General features: G+C 41.3%; 1 protein-coding gene across 1 annotated transcript in view; it reads left to right on the top strand.

Annotated features, from left to right (window-relative positions):
• Positions 1–19,578, top strand: part of X11Lbeta — a 127,692-nt gene that overhangs the window by 68,842 nt on the left and 39,272 nt on the right. The window contains exon 2 of the mRNA XM_070997882.1: positions 3,561–3,607. The gene's annotated coding sequence lies outside the window, so the exon portion shown is untranslated. The remainder of the gene's footprint in view (positions 1–3,560; positions 3,608–19,578) is intronic.

The following is a 19,578-nucleotide window of genomic DNA, read 5'->3' as shown; positions in this document are numbered from 1 at the left end:
AAAGCCAGTGGTCAGTGCCAAGTGAAAAGTGCCAAGATTTACGAGCAGTTCTCCCTGCCTTTTCCTTTTTTTTGCCAAACTCAGACAACCTTGGCAAATTGACTTTTGCCTTTGGCCTGGATTTTAATGCGTAAACGTCTTTAAGAAAAACACCCCTTCAGCCAATTACTCTTACACAGCTAAAGTATAATATCTAAAGAAAAATTTGTTTTTGAAATATTCTTGCTTAGTTTTGATGCCCAAAATATACCATATACCTTAAATCTACAAACGAGTTTTAGGCTTGTAAAAACTAATAATATATATATGCTCTGGAACATCATGAAATTTTGTGTTTTTTTTTTTGCTTTGGAAAATTATTGTATTTTTGCTGATGTAATCCTTAAGAAAAATGCGAAAATTTGTCAAAAATAGTTTTTTTTATAGTAATGGATATTGTTAGTTGCTCAAAACAGTCCGTCTTTTAGTTGTGCACCTTACTAAAATCCGAATCCTATTATACGCACTAAAAAATCTGTGTTTTGGCTGCCATACTGCAAATAAATGTCAGAGTGAGGAATGTCACACTCCGCTGAGCTCATTGTTTAATTTCCAAACTATTGTCATTCAAACCTGGACATTTTTCATTGCGAAAATTGGTCAACATATAAATTGTTTTTAAAGTAATGGGGATCGTTATCACAGAAAGCCAGCTGCTCAAAACGGTCCCTTGATTTGGCTAAACTACAATAGAAAAACCAAAAAGAAGGATTTTATTTTCAATAAAATCCAAATCCCATTTTCCGCACCAAATAGCACTAGTTTACAGGATGATGGTAGTTACTGGTGAAGTGGGACCCCTAGACAACAAAAAATAAGTTAAAAATTTTTTTTAGGATAAGTTTTTTTAAAGACATCTAAAATACTTTTTTTTTATACCTCCGAGTTTTTAATTACATCTCAAGTTGCGCTTAACCAATTCAAGTGACTTATGTTTTGTTTAACAGCTACGTTTGTGAGGTACAACTCGGCAAACTTTGAAAATGTGAACTTTTTAAACAATTTAGTGAAAGCTCGAAAAAATTTTAAAAATATTATTTTGCAACCTAGTGTTAGCAGTGTTTTGGCTACCATACTGCAAACAAAGGTCAGAATGAGGAATGCCATACCCCGTTGAGCTCGTGATTTAATTTCCAATCGGTTGGCATTCAAACCTGGATGTTTTTCACATTTGCCGTTTTTCGCAAAAAAATGATGGGTGCTTTACATATGCGCCCAACATTTGATGACCATTTAAAAGCATATTTCCACTAACTTGGCTTATTGTTTGTAATGTTCTCTGCTGGGTTCTTCACATCAGTGTTAAACAAACAAAATGGTCTTTTAAGTAACTCGAACTCGATGAAATCAAACTTCTGGTGGCTTTATATTTACTGCCAACTGGAAGGTGGAAGCCCAAATCAATAACCAATACAACACATTGCTGGCAAGGCCAAGTTACCACCGTCGTTGTCCTGCGAACAGTTGCCAGGCTCAAATTGGACAGGATGAAGGCAGGATGGGGGATTCCCCGAAGCTGGGCCTGGCAATAAATTAACAAGCTGCCGGTCGAGGAAAATGGGAAAGGGAAAGGGAAAAGCGGTGGGAAATGTCCGCAGAATTGAGATCTGCTGCCGGCCGCAGAAAAGAAATGCCAAACAAAGAGAAATGAAAACCAAACTGAATTAAAATTTTTTCCATGAGCCCGGAGGAGAGCGGTGCTGTTATCAACAGTTATCATGGAAATGCTGGCAGGGCTCCGAGTTCAGGGTCCAAAAAAACATGGCAAAAACATGGCAAAATAATAAAAACTAAAAGATAAAAAAAAAAGTTGAAACACAAGATGACACAAAAAATTTATCAAATATCTGCTTCCGGCGAAATGTCGATGACAACAAGGCAGTGAACAAGTGTCGCAGCCAATTTGCAGCGCCAAAGGAGCCGCCGGGCAAAAATGGAGGACACGGAGGGCAGGACACTGGAAAAGATGACAGGAAAGGGCCAAGCAAATTGTTTATTGTTTCATAATTGAAGCCAAGAGAAGCCAGGACCTCACCTAATACGATGCCCACGCCCACTATCCGCATTCTTACCGCCATTTTCCACCCACTTTTCCGTTTTCCAGCCACCCAAGGTCGCAAAGGAGCCCAGAAAAGCGTTGCATAGATGGTGTCCGATTGCCCGGTGGATTATAGTTCACCAGTTTTTCCAACTACACTTCTTGGCCCATAATAATAATGATTATGCAACGGAATGGAAAACCTGTATTTATCATTCTGGTTTGGGTTTCAATTGAGAGATAAATTGAGCTGGCTGTGGAAACTTGGACTAAAATGTTATATTTAAGAACATCTCAATGTGCCTCAAACTGACGATTTAAAAAATTGTTGTAGAACTTTAAACGTTTAAAAGGACATTATAACTTTTATAAAATATACTAGATTATTAGTATTAATAAACCGCAGTGAAGTAACGCCCACGTGTTTCGTGTTTTTTTTTAACAAGAATTTATTTTTTGTGGGTAAAACATAAGTCTTCTTGGTCCTGAAGTTTCGCAGGTACTAAAGTCCTCTGATTATCTGCTGGAATTCTTAATATTGTTCCTCCGCCCTCGCAGCCACTCCTCAATGTCTTTTTAAACAGCGTTGTTAATTGCCTTAATGCAAATAAATTCCGACCAAAAAGAGCCAAGGTAAAGTGGAGGTAGAGGTATTTTATCAGGGCCATTTAAAATGATTTTCGAGAGCCCTCTGGCAGACTCAGCTGGCTCATCAGATCCCGACTACCCATCAATTTCTGTCTAAGCAGCTGCTTCTAAAACAAAAACAAAAAATACTTCATTAAACAATGTTCAACAATAGCATTCATTCTCATTCACTGGCACACGAACTCAGAGATTTATAAGCATTTTACACCTGTGGCGCCTTTTTAGGCCTTGAAATACACCAACCACCCACCTCCCAACCACCCAACCACCCACCATGCATCAAATGGCTGAATGAAAATGCTGCCCCCACCCATTTTGGCATGTGTGTGCGTGCAAACAAGCTGAAAATTCATTAAACTGAAGCAATAAATTCTTTTAATTGTTTTCTTTGCCACCCCTGCACCACACTTTATTTCATTAATTCATTCCTGGCTCTCTCTTCCTTTGCTTTCCTTTTTTTGCATTTTCTTCAACAACATTTCCATTTGGCAACAGCAAAAAATTGTTTACCCATCTCCTCGTTTTTTAATGTTTTACGGGATATGTTTGGCATGTCTTTGACGTGGTGGCCACTCTCTTTACATTCTCCCCCCAATTCTTTTTAATCTTTCGTAAAGATGGCAATCTGAAGAATCTGGCAACGCCGGCAGTTGCCTCATTAGCAGGTACAGTCTCGGCCCGAAAACTTTGACAGTTGCATCATTAATACAGTACATTTTTTTGGGTAATAGGAGGTGGTTTCGAGTATCGAGGGTAGTCGAGTGTAATGAACTGCCAGCCTTGTCAGAAACTTAACTAATGGATTTCTTCTACCCACCGCCTCTTTTACTTACAGGTGTCTCCGGCATCGACTTGTTTCATGTTGTAACTCGAGGACTTTCGGTAAGTTATTTGGGCCCCCAAAGATAAACAACGAACGACAACAATGATAATCGAACCAGTGTACTAAATAAAAGGGACGGGTCTGTGAACGGAAAAGTATTTGGTTTGGTTTTCTATTTGAATTGTTGCACATACCACGACTCTGTAAACTTTCGGAAGAGGCAAAATAAAACAACAACAGCGGAAGGATAATGCCGAGATTGTCGTCCTGCAACTGCAAGTTTCGATTTAGTTTTGAGGTCAGATGGCCATTGGGTGGGGGGGTTGAAGAATATATAGGGACGAGGGGTCACAGTTCCAGTTGAGCCACACAAATCTCCTTCTTCCTACCTTTTTGCAATAGATAAGCGGACAATGTTGCAGATAAAGCGAACAAACTTGTGCAGCTCCCACTGAACGGGGAATTAAAGCTCGCATTCGCAAAAGTCAGGTGGGAACTTAAGTCCACTTGAAATAGAATACAACGAGGGGCTGCAATGGAAACCATCTGCGGAACAGGTTTCCTATGGCTAATGGTGGGATCACAGGACTTTAAATGCAATTCGAAAGTTTTGCTGTGGAAATAGTTGAATTTGATGGAATCTCTTGCAAGCGATTCTTGATTCTTGCAGTTTATTAAACCTCTAATCCACATACTTTGTAATATGGTTAGGTAAACTAGACATCACATCGATTAAAGCCACTTAAGAATACTTACTTAATATCAATAATCACTTAACTTTAAATGCAATTTGAAAGTTTGGCTGTGGGAATAGTTGAATTTGATGGAATCTTTAATAAGCGATTCTTGATCCTTGCGGGTTAGTAAACCCCTATATACATACATTGAAATCTTGTTAGGTAAACTAGGCATCACATGTTAAAGCCACTTAAGAATACTTAATATTATATCAAATCCTTAATATCAATAATCACTTAACTTTAAATGCAATTTGAAAGTTTGGCTGTGGAAATAGTGGAATTTGATGGAATCTTTAATAAGCGACTTATGCGACTTGCGGATTATTAAACACGTATACATATATTAATCGTAATCTGGCTAGGAAAACTAGATATCATATGTATTAAAGGGACAAAAGATAACTTAATATTGTATCAAAACCTTGTTGTCAACTCATGAATTTATAAACTGTCACATTTGATTAAGGAAAATGAGTTCCTAACTATCTCTTTAACTTAAAATTACACAACAACCGACTTTAAGCCCGTATTTCCCTGACCTTTTGACATCTCTTATTTGTCTGCCAGAGGCACAAGGAGCAGGAGCAAATTAAAGTGCATTCAGTGTTGTTTTACAGGTGCAAGGGAATTAGCCAGAATGCCTTAATCAGTCCGAATCAGTTGCCAAGGCAGAGACACAAGGCCTGACAGTCAGTGTGCCCCTCCGAGGGTCCTCAATCCTGAATCCTGGCCACACATATGTTGCCCGTCTTATGTTGCTGGAAAAGAAGTGAAAAGGCAGTGCTTCCACTGCAGTCGAGCACCTGGACCACCTGGCCGGGCTTAAGTCCATGCCAATATATTAAACTTATTGTGCCTGGCAGGTGACCTCCAGCCATTTTCCTACCCCTCGGGTATTGCCTGCCCATTGGCCGTACTGCACTTCCGGCTGTCGTCCTTGCGGCAACATTTGACATTGCACAAAGCCAGAGAAGTCCTTCGGTGCCAGGCAACCAGCCAGGCACATCCTGCATCCTCCATCCTCCATCCAACATCCCTGACCCTTTTCGTGACTCCATCTCCGGCTTGCTCGCCGTTCATTTCAGGAAATGCATTTCGTCAGCGTTAAATGAAAACGAAATTGCCAATTTCAATGAGAATAAGGAGAGCGGGAGAATGAAGACTGGCGGATCCTTTGGGGAGTTCAGAAAAAAAAGGGGACTCGAACACATCTGCGTTCTGGTTCTGGTTCAGGCTCAATCAGTCATTCACTGGTCTGTGATTTTTTGCGAGGACTCACGCCGCCTAATGTGATTTGCACGAATGCGAAACTAAGACTGCGTCACACTGACGTAAGAGGGGACAAATTGGGAAAAATAGAGAGCAGGATAACGAGATGGGATTCTGAGATGATCGAAAAAAGAGCAGAAATCGATGGATATAGGATAAACATACTGGTGACCCATTTTCTTTGCTATTACATTCTGAAAGTTATCCAATATATATTCCGTTCCCAACTATTCGTAACTACTTTACTTCCCTTTCCCCAAAAAAAAACTAATTAAAGCTCGCCTTGAAACTATCCAAAGCTCAAAGAAAACTTGGTTGCCAATTCGAAAAGAACCCTTAAAAATAATAATGCAGTTGAAAGTCAATTGCAGGGAAGCCTTAGCCCAGTTATGAGAGCAACTGCGTAAATCAACTTGAACTCAAGCGAATGAAAGCCAAACAAAAAGAGAGTCGTTTGCTTTTACTTAGCCATCCAAGATTCTCCACCCTCTGGCATCAGCCATAAAAAAAAACCCCTTCTTTTTAACGGCCCCTTCCATTGGCAATACAAACAAAAGCGGTGCAGAATTATGTCAATGGCATCGTTGTCATGGCCACTGCTGCATAAGTTCCTCCGCCGTAAGGAGCTCTTCCATTCCATCTTTCCCTACTTTCCGTTTTCATCTTCCTTGGGGACCTTCTCTCCTGATGCCATTGTCGCCAGGAATTGCTACACCCCAGTCGAACAAAATCAGAGCAATCCCCCCACCCCTTTGACGACACTAAAAGCCACGTTGCACCGTCTGAAAACCCCCTGACCATCCTACGCAAACCTCGTGAAAATCCCCTTCCAACCTCCTGAAAACCACCTTCCAACCACCTTCCATACCCCTTCCAAACCCCTTCCAACCACCGTCCATACCCCTTCCAAACCCCTTCCAAACCCCTTCCAAACACCTTCCGACTTTCTTCCAACCCCCTTTCAACCCCCTCAGAAACCCCACATTTTCCGCGATGCGTTGCTCGTTACCTATCAAAACCAAAATTGAATACAAAAATCTCATCAAAAATCGATTAGAGCTGGCAGCGATGGGGGAAAACCAAGGAGTACTACCTCGAGGATTCAAGTGGCAACCAAGTATATATTTTATATGGAAACACGGTGGCGAACACCGAGAATCGTGTTAATAAACGAGCTTCATCGCCAGGATGTGACAATCCAGGAGGCACCTGTTCCTTGTTCCGTGAAGAGAAAGCAGCAGGCAGCCAGTGGATTGAATAAATAACATTGGCAAATGCAATTTGCGAAATTAAAACCGAAAGTAGTGAAAACTTTTCCCCCAGCCCTTTCCCTCGACCAAACTGCTTTCGACCATTGTCAGTCGCCTTATCGGTGACAGCAATCATTTCTGCGGCTTGGGAAAATTTTCTCCTAACGATGCCAAACGATGAAAATAATGATGATGATGATGATGATGAGGATGAGGATGAGGGTGGTGGTTATGGTTATGGTGTGGGGTAACTTCTCATCAGCAGAGTATGGACGAGCTGTGGGCGGTGGATCCTAGGCTTATTGCGGTCGAATTGGAAAGCAAAGCGTTCGTTTGTAAAATTAATAAAAATAGTTTCTCATCCGCTTTCGCAGCCAGGCTCAACTCGAAAAACTGTTGCTTGTCAGGGGCAACTTTGTCCTATCTTGAGGGCAAATGAATATGGATGAAAGTGCCCACAAGTTCCGAAACCAATGGGTCCCGAATGGGTTTTCATCGATCAAAGGACATTCCCAACTTTACCTTAACTTTCCTATACTTTTGTATAATCTGGCGGCTGTGTTTCATCTAGGCTTAAATACAGTTGCATTATTTTGTTGCCTTTTCCTGATTGTATCTATGTATACATATCTGTCAAATGACCTAGAATCCCTTTGGTTTTTTTGTTCGCTTTATTGCACACGCTTGTTTGCGCAAATCCCATAAACAATTGATTTAAAATTGAATCAAATTATTAACAATAAGAGCAAATAATTGCATTGAAAAAATAAAGTAAATGGATTTTAATACCTGGTACTCTCAGAACACAGGTGTATATTGCATTCCTGTCAAAGTTGATATATATATGTTGTAATCACACAAAAAGTACCAGATATTTGGTGGTCTAGTCACTAAACTAAAAAGCCAATTTATTTGTTGCGTTGTTTGATTTAGCGAACTAACTACAATTTCATGACGATAGTTTATTTAATTGACTTTACTTTCCCTCTCGTTGTTAAACTAACAAATAAATCTACCGCAGGGAAATGGAAGCATTTTCATATAAATAAGGTATTTCAATTCAACGGCCTTTGTTGCTCAACCGATTTCTTAAGGGTAAAAGCATGCTTTTGCCACAGAATGCAGGCTACCATCTTTTAACCCTTGTGGGCGGCAGGGCTTTCATATTTCATATTTCATATTAATACAGAGCAACCCTATCGACCGTCTGACAACACCCCTTCGGATTTCTCGAGATTAGATGTCATCTTGGCCATGATATTTGCCGGCCTGTCCTGTCGGCCCCGCCTTTAATCCTTTTTATCGAAGCCCCCCAACGATGGATGTATGTTGCATGTGGTACGTTGTATGTTGCATGCCGTATGCAATGTCCCATCTAGAATTTAGCTATGTACACAAAAGACGAAAGCAAATTGTGTTTTGTCAGTGACATGGAAATCAACTGAAGCGATGTGCGCGATTTACGGGCCGAGGACATTTTGCAGGGCTAAATCAACAGAGTGAATGGCTTCGGATGGCTGGATTTTGGATAGGGTAGTTGGATATGGAGGGATATGTGGATGGGGATGGTTGGCGTTTTGGGGCTGTTTGCCTCGATAAACTGTTTGGGGCACACATGTGGCCACGCCCACCGCTGGGAGGCGCCCCGAACAGGAAGAAAACTAAAAGGAAAGGGATGGTGGAGAGAGGGAAAGGAAAAGAAAAGCCCGGAGGACGGGGACAACTCAATTAAGCATGCACAATGCACACGAATTTAAACCGGCTATCTCCCTCTCTTGGGGAATTTCCAATGCTCGCTGCATTCGCGTAGGACAACCAAATAAATGTACAAAAATTGTGCAAAAATATCTCGCAATGTATACTGCGGCAGACGGCAGACTGGTGGACCTGGGGAAAATAAAATTGTTTGATATTTGAGTCACATAAATTTCCATTGATTTTCCTCGCTTTTCCCATTCCTGCACTCGTACGTGTCTTTGGGCGATTCTTTAAATCGCTGGCTCACTGAAAACGCCAACGGCGTTTTGACAGCAGAAAGGGGAAGAGAAATTTGAAGCGATAGACCCGATGAACTGATGGCTAACTAAGAATATGACAGCTCCATCATTGGGAATATGTCCTCGAAAGAGGGAATATGTCCCCCGTACTATGATCTATAATGGTATTAGCAGTATTTCCTCTATTGGTGCTGGTCAAAAGAAAGATTTTCGAATAAAATAATGTTTTTTCAGTACTAAGACAACTCTGGAGAATATATTCCAAAAAGTATTATCTCATCTATTGGAACTGGTTAATATTTAAAAAAAGATGATCATTTTTTAGTATTAAGATAATGTAATGACAATTCTGGGGCATTATAGGTGTGATAGGTACTAAACATAATTATAAATCAAACTATAATGTTAGAAAGCATACTCACCCACCTATATTTAACCCTAAACACTGATTTATTTTGTATCACTGGGTTTTGGTTTGAAAACCATTGCCATACGAGCATCTTGAGATAACTCGGAGATATTGTAGCCGTTAACCTTTGTGACAACTTTCCATCCATCCCTCGTTTGATTGGGGGTGTGGAAACATTGCCCGACATTGTATTGGAATTGGAAATAAATAAGGGGCCCGACCTTTGACGCCTGTCGCTATCTGAGCCCGCCCACCTAACACCCACCATCCACCAGTCCCCAGGCGACCTTCTGCCCCTTTCCCCTTTTTCACCCCGCCGTCTGCCCGTCTGTTTGCTTAATAAATGAATGTGGAAAGTGCTCTGAATATTTGTACAATGTTTTTCCTTAGCTCTCCCTCTTATTTTCTATGCTTTCCATTCCTCCGGTCTTCCCTAGTTTTTCTGAAAGTGCTGCGTATCTTTTATCACAATCCCAATTGTGGACAACGCGTGGCATTTTATTTGTCAGTTTGTATTTAATATTGATTTATCGGTATTGCGCATTGTTAACCGCAGTATTTGACCTTAACCCGAGGTTTTGTGGGACCTCATCTTCTTACTTTCAATCGAAAAATGCTCTTTATCGTACAACCTTAGTGCAGATAAGCTGGTAAGCTCATATTTCTGAATGCAATTCTCATTCGAAAGTTCGAACCACGAAAGTTGTTGTAGTAACTACTAACTTTTCAATACCACCGTAAGTGGAGCTTAGAAATAGAAAGTCCTTAAATAATAATCAAATAATGGCAATACCAGTTGTAAACGAAAAGCACACAATTCCTGGTGATTTCAACTCACTCAAATAAACCCCGAAAAGTATGAAATGACAAAATCAAACGGAAAATCCTTTATGAAATAACTACTTTCCTTTTTCTCCCTGCCTGGAGTTTTCCTTCAGTCGCTGCCTTGGTAGCTTTATCAATCAATGGAAATCGATTTGTGGAGCTCAATCAACGTGGGGGCGGAACGAACACCCCCCAAGGAAAATGGGAAAGTTGTGGGGGGCAGACAGAGATAGAAGGCCAGGGGAGAGAGAGAGAGCGAGAGATTGGCAGAGAGAAAGCCAAGAGAAAGACACTCACTCGGCCCAACCCTCTGCTCTTAACACTTAAATAGGCAGCCATCTCCTCGTTGTCGTGTCATTGAACTCGTCCTCAGCCCCTTGGGGTGTCTTTGTCAGATAATTTTTGGGGTGGCCATGTCACTTTGTTGTGGGTGGCAGTGGGCTGCAGTGGGTGGCATAGGAAAGAGAAAATGAAAACGAGGGTGGTCTAAAAATAAAAGTTCCTCCCCGCCTTAGCTTAGCCCGAAACTAATTTGGCAAACAAGCCAAAACTAAAACTAAAACTGTAAGCGAAACCGAGTCCAAAACAAGAGCGCAACCTTCAACCCTCCAAAAGGCTATGTGACTCATCGATGACGTTCCACGAAAGACCCATGCCACCCCGTTTCCCCCAATACCCAGATTTTGGTCCCTCCTAGTGCCAAGGATTAAGCCAGGGACACACCACTTGACTCTCGGCTCGGGGCCCCGAAAACATAATTGAGCTCGTCGTTGTTGTTGCCGGCTTAACGCTAAACGTTTTGTGGTCCGAACACCCCCAACCTACCCAGGCAACCCACCCAAAAATGCAGCTCCCACCCAAAACTCAGGCGAAACTCACACAAAATGAGCGCCAACTGTTGCTAGTGAATGGATCGCCATATGTGAGGTGGTCGGTGGCCACCTTAATGACCATAATCCCAGCTCATAAAGTATGCAATGGGTGGACTCACACAGCGGGAGTTGGGGGAGGGGTTATTCCAAAACACGGACGGGGTCTTAAGTTATTAAGGGCATTTAGTGGTAGATTGGAAAATACTTGGCCAGATTGCGTCCAATTGACTTGTCTTGACTGCTAACCCTATATAGGGAAATCTGGATAATTTCAGTGAGTGTGTGGGGGGGGGGGGGATGTCTAATGGAGCGCCAAATCCTCTCAAGTCTCCATCACTCCTGGCGCAATTCGTCTTCGCCCAACGCCTTCAGCTGCATAAATCTCAGCAATTCCAACTTATCAGGGAATCTTAAGTTCTGACCAAAAATTTAGTCCGCTTTTGCACTGAAGGGAAAGTAGTTCACAAGTCTCAACTCAATTGCTTGGAACATTTCATTAGATTACACACATTATTAGGGTTTCGAAATCACTTTGAAAAGCATTTTAGGTGTCTAAAAGTATGCAGTGACTAAATAATAGTCGTCTTTCTCCATTAATTCATTGTACTTCTAAGTTTCAAATATATTGTAGCATACTTTTAGGTACCTAAATTTGTTTTTTTTATTCAATTAAAAGATGTTTTTAAGTTTTAAGGCACTATCCCTTGCCTTAAAATCTTTTTCCGCAGCCTTCCACTTTCTAATCCCAATGGCAAACGACGAAGATCCGCAAAGTGAATCATTCCTCGCCAGACATATTTTTCCAAGTGTGTCAACTGTGGGGAATTTGCAAGAAGAACTTTGGCTGCTGCCTCATGCAACGCTCATATATCTTGCCACCGCCTCCGTCAACGTCTTCATTCCGGCTGTAATATAAAAATGCGTGCCCCGGGATTGACTAGCAACTACATGTATATGTATAAAGTGTAGTGCAGTGTGGGGGAGCTCTACGACTTTTAAGGGAGATGGATATTGTGCATACACTATGTCCTGGCCCCGTTTTACCCGCTTCCTTCGCCTTCTCGGTGGCGGTGACGTTGACATTTTGAGTGTCATTTTGTTGGCTTGGGCTTGGCGTGGCTGCCACAGCCACTTGCAACACCCAAACTCTCGCTTTACATCGTCTTTCTCGTGCTTTATATACCCTGGAATCGTGCGGATTACCCGTATATCCATACCATACGGTACTATTGGTACAGATATACTGGCTCATCCCAAAGATTTTTATGATCAAGGGGTGTGTTTGCATTTATAAAGCTCCTCTTTTATAGACTCAAGGTCAATACGTTCAGCCCTTAAAACGCTACTTTTATGTTAGGGATTATGAATTGACAGAGTTCCGATTAGAATCCCTCTTATGAAATTGAAAACGCAGCAGTAAACTTTTTTCTTTACAGTATAATAGTCTTAAAGAACTATATGAGCGGTCGACCCGCAGATCAATGACGTCATTGTTATTATCGGTGTGTATGTGCCAACCTCTGTTGTACACTGTTTATGTGGCGGCAGAGATCGAGCAGAGCTAATCCCTATGCCCGCTTAATGGGATGCTGCTGACCGCTGAACTTTAGCTAAGTTTATTTGAAATCCAAAATAATGTCTGTAAATAATAGAAAGGTATCCTTTAGTTGTTTAACTGGGTTTCCACAGTTTCTAGAGCCCGATTCCCCTTCCAGGACTCTGGATCCGGGATCCAGGATCCTGGATTGGGTTTGTGTCGGAGCTGCACGCACTTGGTGCCACAGTTTGTGGCCAGAGGAAACACATTACATACTCGGCAGCTTGACTAGAACAACAAGGAACGACATGGAGTGGGTGGATTACTAGAGCCAGCGCCTGGCGACAACAGCCGGAAACGGAAATAGAATAAAGTGGCTTTCTGGCTGATGAGTCGCTGGCTCTCATGCCACACGCCACATGCCGCATGGCGCATGCCACACCACCCCATCTCCACAGCCCCACTCATAACTCGCTTGTGGTTTTCCTCGATTCTCGAGGCTTTCCACGGCCAACCGGCAATTTATTCCAATTGTCGTCGACGTCGCTAGCATTTCATTAGCTCGGACTGGCCGTCCATTGCTGGTCTGTCAGCACTTTCTCCGCTTTCTTTGCCCTTCACTTGGGTTAATTGTCCTGGCAACTGTGTGTGTGTGTTTGGGGGGGGAGTGCCAGCATTAGCTCTGTATCTCTATCCATCAACGACTTGGCGTTCCAGGAAGCGGGTGGGAAGCTGCTAATGAAGATGGGAAGAGTTAATGGCTAGCTGATTCATTGGGCTTCCAAACAAGTCGACTCCTTACAGCGAAAAGCCTTAAAAAGCATTGAAAGTACTTTGACAACTGTCGTTTGACTTGAAAGTATATTAACACTACTCTACGTGAAAGGCATGTCTTAAAGAAAAAGATTTAAAGGTAATAGCAGAGTGACTTGACATTTCCTTTAAAATATACAAACTTTAATTTTTTAAATTTAATATTAAAGTGTTATTTACTTGTGTTCAATACTCTTGTTTAAATGTTTATGATTTTAGAAAATATTTTATAGACTGGATAATAGAAAATCAAGTAAACACACTCATCAAATTGAACTTTGGTCACACTAATATTTTTGGAAGTGAAAAATGTAATGTAACTGCAATTGCCAACTGCTTTTTCGCATTTTTTTTTTACCCCCATTTGATTTGCGATGAAAGCAAATGTAGATATACGTCTATTGTCAGACTTGCTTCAACAAAGTGACAGCGAATCCCCTTGGAACGACTCATTTGAAGCATCATTGGAATTCACCGACAGAACTCACGCTTTAATAAACTTTATCTGGCTAATAAAGCATTCTCAAGGCTCCCATTAAAGTCACACCCCCTCTTCCCACGATCCCTTTGGTGTCCCAATTGTCTAGCAACAAACGTTAATTCGAAACGTTTTATTGCCCTCGAAAAACAACCAAAAATGTTTTTCGCAAAACTGGAACTACGTTTGTCGGGTGGGTGGAAATTTCCCACAAATTGCAATGGGGCCATGAAAAAAAGTGAAAGAAAAAGGGGTGTGTTCGTTGGAGGCGTGCAATTGTTGTAAATTTCGCTTGCTATTTTTGTAACTTTTGTTTTATATTTGGCTTGGTCGGCGAGAAAAATCGTTACGAAGAGTTATAGAGGGAATGGGGCCATATAGCACCATACAGCCATATAGCAACAATCGGAGAGCAGGGGGGGGGGGAGGAGGAGGACGAGGAGGCGGGGCAGACACGAACGAAGGGACGTGACTGGAATAGTATTCCAATAATTGAAGGCAGCGACGACAGCCGAAGACGTCGAATTAAAGCCCAACATGAAGTATACCAGCTATATAGTATAACCTACAATATGTGTGCCAGTGGGGGGGGGGATGTTGAGTTTGGAACCTTCGATGATGGGCACCTTAAAAACACATTAGTCCAAGCTCCCGTCCAAATAACTTTATGGATTGCATGTGCTTCAGCCAAAGCCGAGTTCTCGCTTCTCAGCAGCTGCAGCACCACTGATAATGGACTAACATATACCATCCATCCACCACCCACCAAATGCAACCATCCGGCAAAAAAAAAAAAAACATTCCCACAGAGAGAAAAAAAATCACAGCAATACAAGCAATATTTACATTTTTTCGACGCGTTTTTTTTGCTCTGAAGTATGTCAATACACAATGTGGTTAAAAATAAGTGTAATCAAATTTGTATGACAAATTAAAATTGTTCAAACACAAATACGTATGCCCACAAAAGCATAAATCGATAAAAAATTAAGAGCTGGTTTTAACAAGTGTCTAAAAGTATGCAATAATATATATTTTAATCTGTAAACCAGCTGTTTGTGTTTGCACATCAAAATTGAAGCCTTTTTCTTCAAGTGCATCGCCCACACTCGCACGTTGTGCTAAAACTTTCATCGCTATCAGTTTAAATACTGCAAGCTCAAAGCGGCATTATGCTGGCTGCAAAATAGGGGGGATTTTTGGTGCGGAAGAGACGATGCGTACATGTGGAATGTATCCAATTTTAAATATGCATTAAGCCAATGAAAACTTGTGCCATAAAACCCGCTCAGCACGCACCGAGATATGTCAAAGAGCCGGACCGGAATTGGCAGGAAAAACAGAGGACCAGAGGTCCAGAGCGGACGAGAGGAACCAGAGGACTAAGGGATCCGAAAGGGGCTTCTTGAATGGGAAGCCAGGTGACTGTGCAGTTCAGGTGATAGCCAAAACACTTTATCGTCAGCCAAACAGAGGCACATGCACACACGAAAAATTGGCCAAATAATATTAGCATTAAGTCGAGAGCCAAATTTTACGATCCATTTCAGAGGACGTGGAGAAGAAATCGGATGATGGGTCTTCGTAAGCCGCTTAAAGGTGTTTGCATTGTAGCGTAAGAGAAGGGGGTTTTTCAATCGATTAGGACACCCCCCCTCCAAGGAGCTCTCCTCGGGAGTTCAGGATACGGCTGCCAGTTGAAATTTATGCCCAACTCATTTTATTAATGGATCCTTAGGCCCGTAAGCAACACATTTGCCAGCGGCGACAATGACACCCATTCAACACGCTCCCCCGTCCCCATTAAAAAAAAGAAACCATCCCCATGTGTAACCCAGAAATGTATGTCTGTACGTTTTATACACCTACACTCACCTTTTCAGTCAGTCAGTTAGTCAGTTAGTCGAAAACATATCAGACAGTCACTCAACCCTCGAGTGTTACGAGGCTTACAACAAATTTGATTTGTGTGGGTTTACTTGGGGTGGGTGGACTGAGTAGTTCTGGTTTATTTCAGGAAGGGATCGATTATTGCACAGTTTTTGTTCAGTTTCTACTTGAAAATAAAATTTGATTAAAAGTTTAAGGAAACTGGGGATAATCACACACTTAGGCTTTGAAAATTCCTGCCAATTATTTAATGGGTTTTCCTTTGCTTGAAAATAGAATAAATAAGCGATGTTGGTTTAAAATCAATTGTTTTCCTTGTGAAAAGGATTACAGCTTACAGATTACAAAAGATAAGCTTCTTTAAAACTAATCCTGCACAGAAAAAAATCTATCTTTAAATGAAATTCAGTAACAATTCTATCTGATATTCTGATATTCTAATTCTTAACATTTCCATCTCGCTCTAACCCAGAGTAAGTTTCGGCGCTTACTCGCTTTTCTTTTCCTTTTTTGATTTGAGAGAATTTTCAAAGTGAAGAGGTAATATGCCTTAGTATTAAATTAACATTATTCAGTGGTAAAAATAACATATAATAAATTTACCGTGCGAATATCAAACTGATCCTTATATTTTTTTTCTGTGTTGTTATTTTTATAAACTCTCTTAATTGGGCTCGTGTTTGGGTCTTTAATTTTTGTGAAATTCGTTGTAACTAGTTTGCTAGGATTTGGGATACGCTTTTCCATTTCCCTTTCCCTGGAAAATACTTTGGTGGCAACCTCCTCCTCGGCGCTCTTCATTGTTTGCCACCGCCTGTTGTTCTGTTCGTCATGTTTGTTTTCGCCTCGTTCGCCATCGCCATCTTCATCGTCATCCTCTTCGTCGGTCTCTCTTTTTCGCCCCTTTTCCACCCGGCTTTTCCGCATTTTCCGCCTCTTAGCCCAAATTCAGTTCTCGCCATTTTGCGTGCTGCCATTTTCATTTGGCAAACGTAACAATTCCGCCATTATTGTTGTTGCTTTTGTCAACATTACTACTCGCCCACGTCATCAACAGCTCGGAAAAACATCTTAGTCACTTTCACTTTTCATTACATTTTTCGCTTTCGTTTTTCGGTTTTTCCCCTCTGCTCTCTCTTCTTAGCATTTCCTTTATCGCAGGGTGCTTTTGTCATGCGGCATTTTCACCTCCCCGTTCTTATTTTTTTTTTTTTTTTCGTTGTCTGTGCGGGTTTTTTCTTGGCCAAAATGGTTTTTAACCCAAATTGCAAGAGTTTTGCATGCACTGCATGAAAATCCGCTTAGCGACAATTTTCCCCCATAATTGAATTAATCCTTGAGCACTCCGTTTAATGTGTGTGTGTGTGTGTGTGCCTGTGTTTTTGTGTGTTTGTGAAAGCCGAAGGCAGGCTTAATTGCACATAGGTGAAAATCTGCAAAATATTAACTAAACTAGACTAAACGCAGAGGCCCCGAGAAGTGAGCTACGAAAAACGCGAATTGGGGGGCTTGGTATTCGTGAGCTGAGCATTCAATCGCCAGACAAAGCTGTACTTATCGCACCGCTGGGATATGGGATATGGGATGGCAAGTAATTGCATAACGGGCAGAAAACAAAAACCAGGCAACGATTTGGGTTAAAATAAATTGCATGTTTCATTTACGGCAGTGGTGCCGTGCATGCAATCGCCAGGAAGTCGACTCGCAACTCGCAACCCCACAAACGCACACACGCGCGGATTTGCCACCACCACACACTGACACCCCCCCCCCCCCCCCACACACACACACACAGAGAAAACTATTTTAGAACATTGTTCTTGAATTGAGAACATTGCTCTTGAATTGAGAACAATGTTTTTGAATTGAAAACATTGTTCTTGAACTGAGAATATTGTTCTTGAATTGATAACATTGTTCTTGAATTGATAACATTGTTCTGGAATTGAGAACAATGTTCTTGAATTGAGAACAATGTTCTTGAATTGAGAACATTCGTTCTTGAATTGAGAACATACGTTCTTAAAAACCGTGTAAGTACATTTTGGTATCAAGATAAATTGACTTCTTGATAAGTATACACTAAGGACTGAACAAATAGTTTTTTTTTGTACATACAATGCACTTAAATACCCCCAATTCAACTTGATTCGAGCAAAATAAAAACATTTTCAACTTAAAAATGTCGTTCTTTTTTCAAGAACATTTTTAACTCAGATGAGAACGTCTGATTTTTCTCTGTGCAGAGAAAAGCACCCACAGCCTGCTGCAGCGTTAGTTGTTTTGCATAATTAATGCCATCATAGGCAGAGGTAATTGCATCTAACCCGTTGCCCACGTCGTTAGCCGGCCGCCTGGCTGCCTGGATGCCTGGCTGCCTGCCTGTGTGCTGCCGGAGCTCTGCCGCAATGTGGCCGTAATGACGGTATCAGGACCCGGACCCCAGGACCGCATTAGGCCACCCCTGCACCACCTTGCACCACCTTTGACCCACCACTGCACATTCGCGGCAAACTGTGGGCCCGGGCAATTGATTTCGATTTTGATTCATTGGACAGCAACGAGCGACTGAATTAATTTTAAATATTTAAAGACCAGCAGGCGGTGCATCGTTTAAGCAGACATTAAGTTAATAAAACTCCAAGGACGCCAGTCGACGCGGTCCTCCTCTTCGTCCTGGTAACTTAATTATGCACCTGACAGGTCTAGGACAAGGATGGAGTCTCGCCGTGAATGAGGATGAGGATGGGGGTGTCGGGATGTCGGGTTGTCAGGATGCTCGGGATGTGCATGTGTGCTACACGGCTGAAGAATTTATGAAAATTTTATGCCTCGCACTTTACCTCACCTAAAGACAGGGACCTGAAATATTGCAACAATCTTTATATGATAATTAAGCTTTATTTCATTACCCAAACTCTTGGTATTTTTTAAATCTCTTCATTTTTTTAATCAGCATAATGACCAAAATCAAATTATCTTAAAGCTTACTTAAAAATAGTAAATTACCTTTCACCAAAAAATATATTATTTTTTTTAAATGAAATGGTATGTGCTTGTGTAGTCAATCTCCTGGCAACTTCATTCATCCCCAAGGACTAAAGAGAAAATCAGTAGCACAGTGTCAAGATATGTCAATCGCAATCATTGCACAGGCGTAAGAACATCCAAGCCATCAAACTTCGGTACTGAAACCTAACACAGAGCAAAAATGACATGAGGCTAAAAATATAGACCATCTGATGTAGAAAAATCTATTGAATGGAAAAACTGCGCGATATTAGAGCAAAAAAACTAGAAAAAGAAAAATCTAACGATACAAGTAATGAACCAAATAACTTACAATATCTTAAATATAAAGTAATATGTATTATGTCGTTTACCGAGGTGGATTCTTAATAACTAGTTAATGATAAAGCGAAGATCAACAAAGATTGATAATGGCTAAGACAGATGGCTATTCCTTTTTTTACTTACAATTTTTACCCGCTATTCATAGAACCTCCCTTTAAAAGGAGTCGATATTCCTAATTCCAAAGTATTTAGGATACTGAGTAAAATGGAAATTTAAATTTATTAATTTTAAGCAAAACTGTGCTGCACTAGAGTTTTAAATTCGAATTTCATATCTAAAAAACCAACACATGTGGAGACTATGTTTTATTGTCACCAATTCCTCTGACAAGAGACTATCTTGAACCAACATCCCAGTGGGAAGCAATGAAAATGTTTGCCCATCTAGCCGTGTTCGTGTCGTGTGGAGCCGTAAAGAAAATGTTTCCCTCGATCTGGGGATGGTTCGAGTTCTGTTTATGGTTCTCGTTCTGGTTCTGGTTCTGGCCATGTCCCTCCTCATCCGGGAAGCGAGTCTCTTGCTGTCGCTGCTGCTGTTATACCTTGTTAGCTGTTGTGTGAATTTCGGTTATGAAAGACCTCCTCCGTCTTGGTGG

Source organism: Drosophila suzukii, chromosome X (genome assembly GCF_043229965.1).
Source record: "Drosophila suzukii chromosome X, CBGP_Dsuzu_IsoJpt1.0, whole genome shotgun sequence".
Taxonomy (NCBI): Eukaryota; Metazoa; Arthropoda; class Insecta; order Diptera; family Drosophilidae; genus Drosophila; species Drosophila suzukii.
Note: the sequence above shows the minus strand (reverse complement) of the source record. Positions and strands in the feature narration are given on the sequence as shown.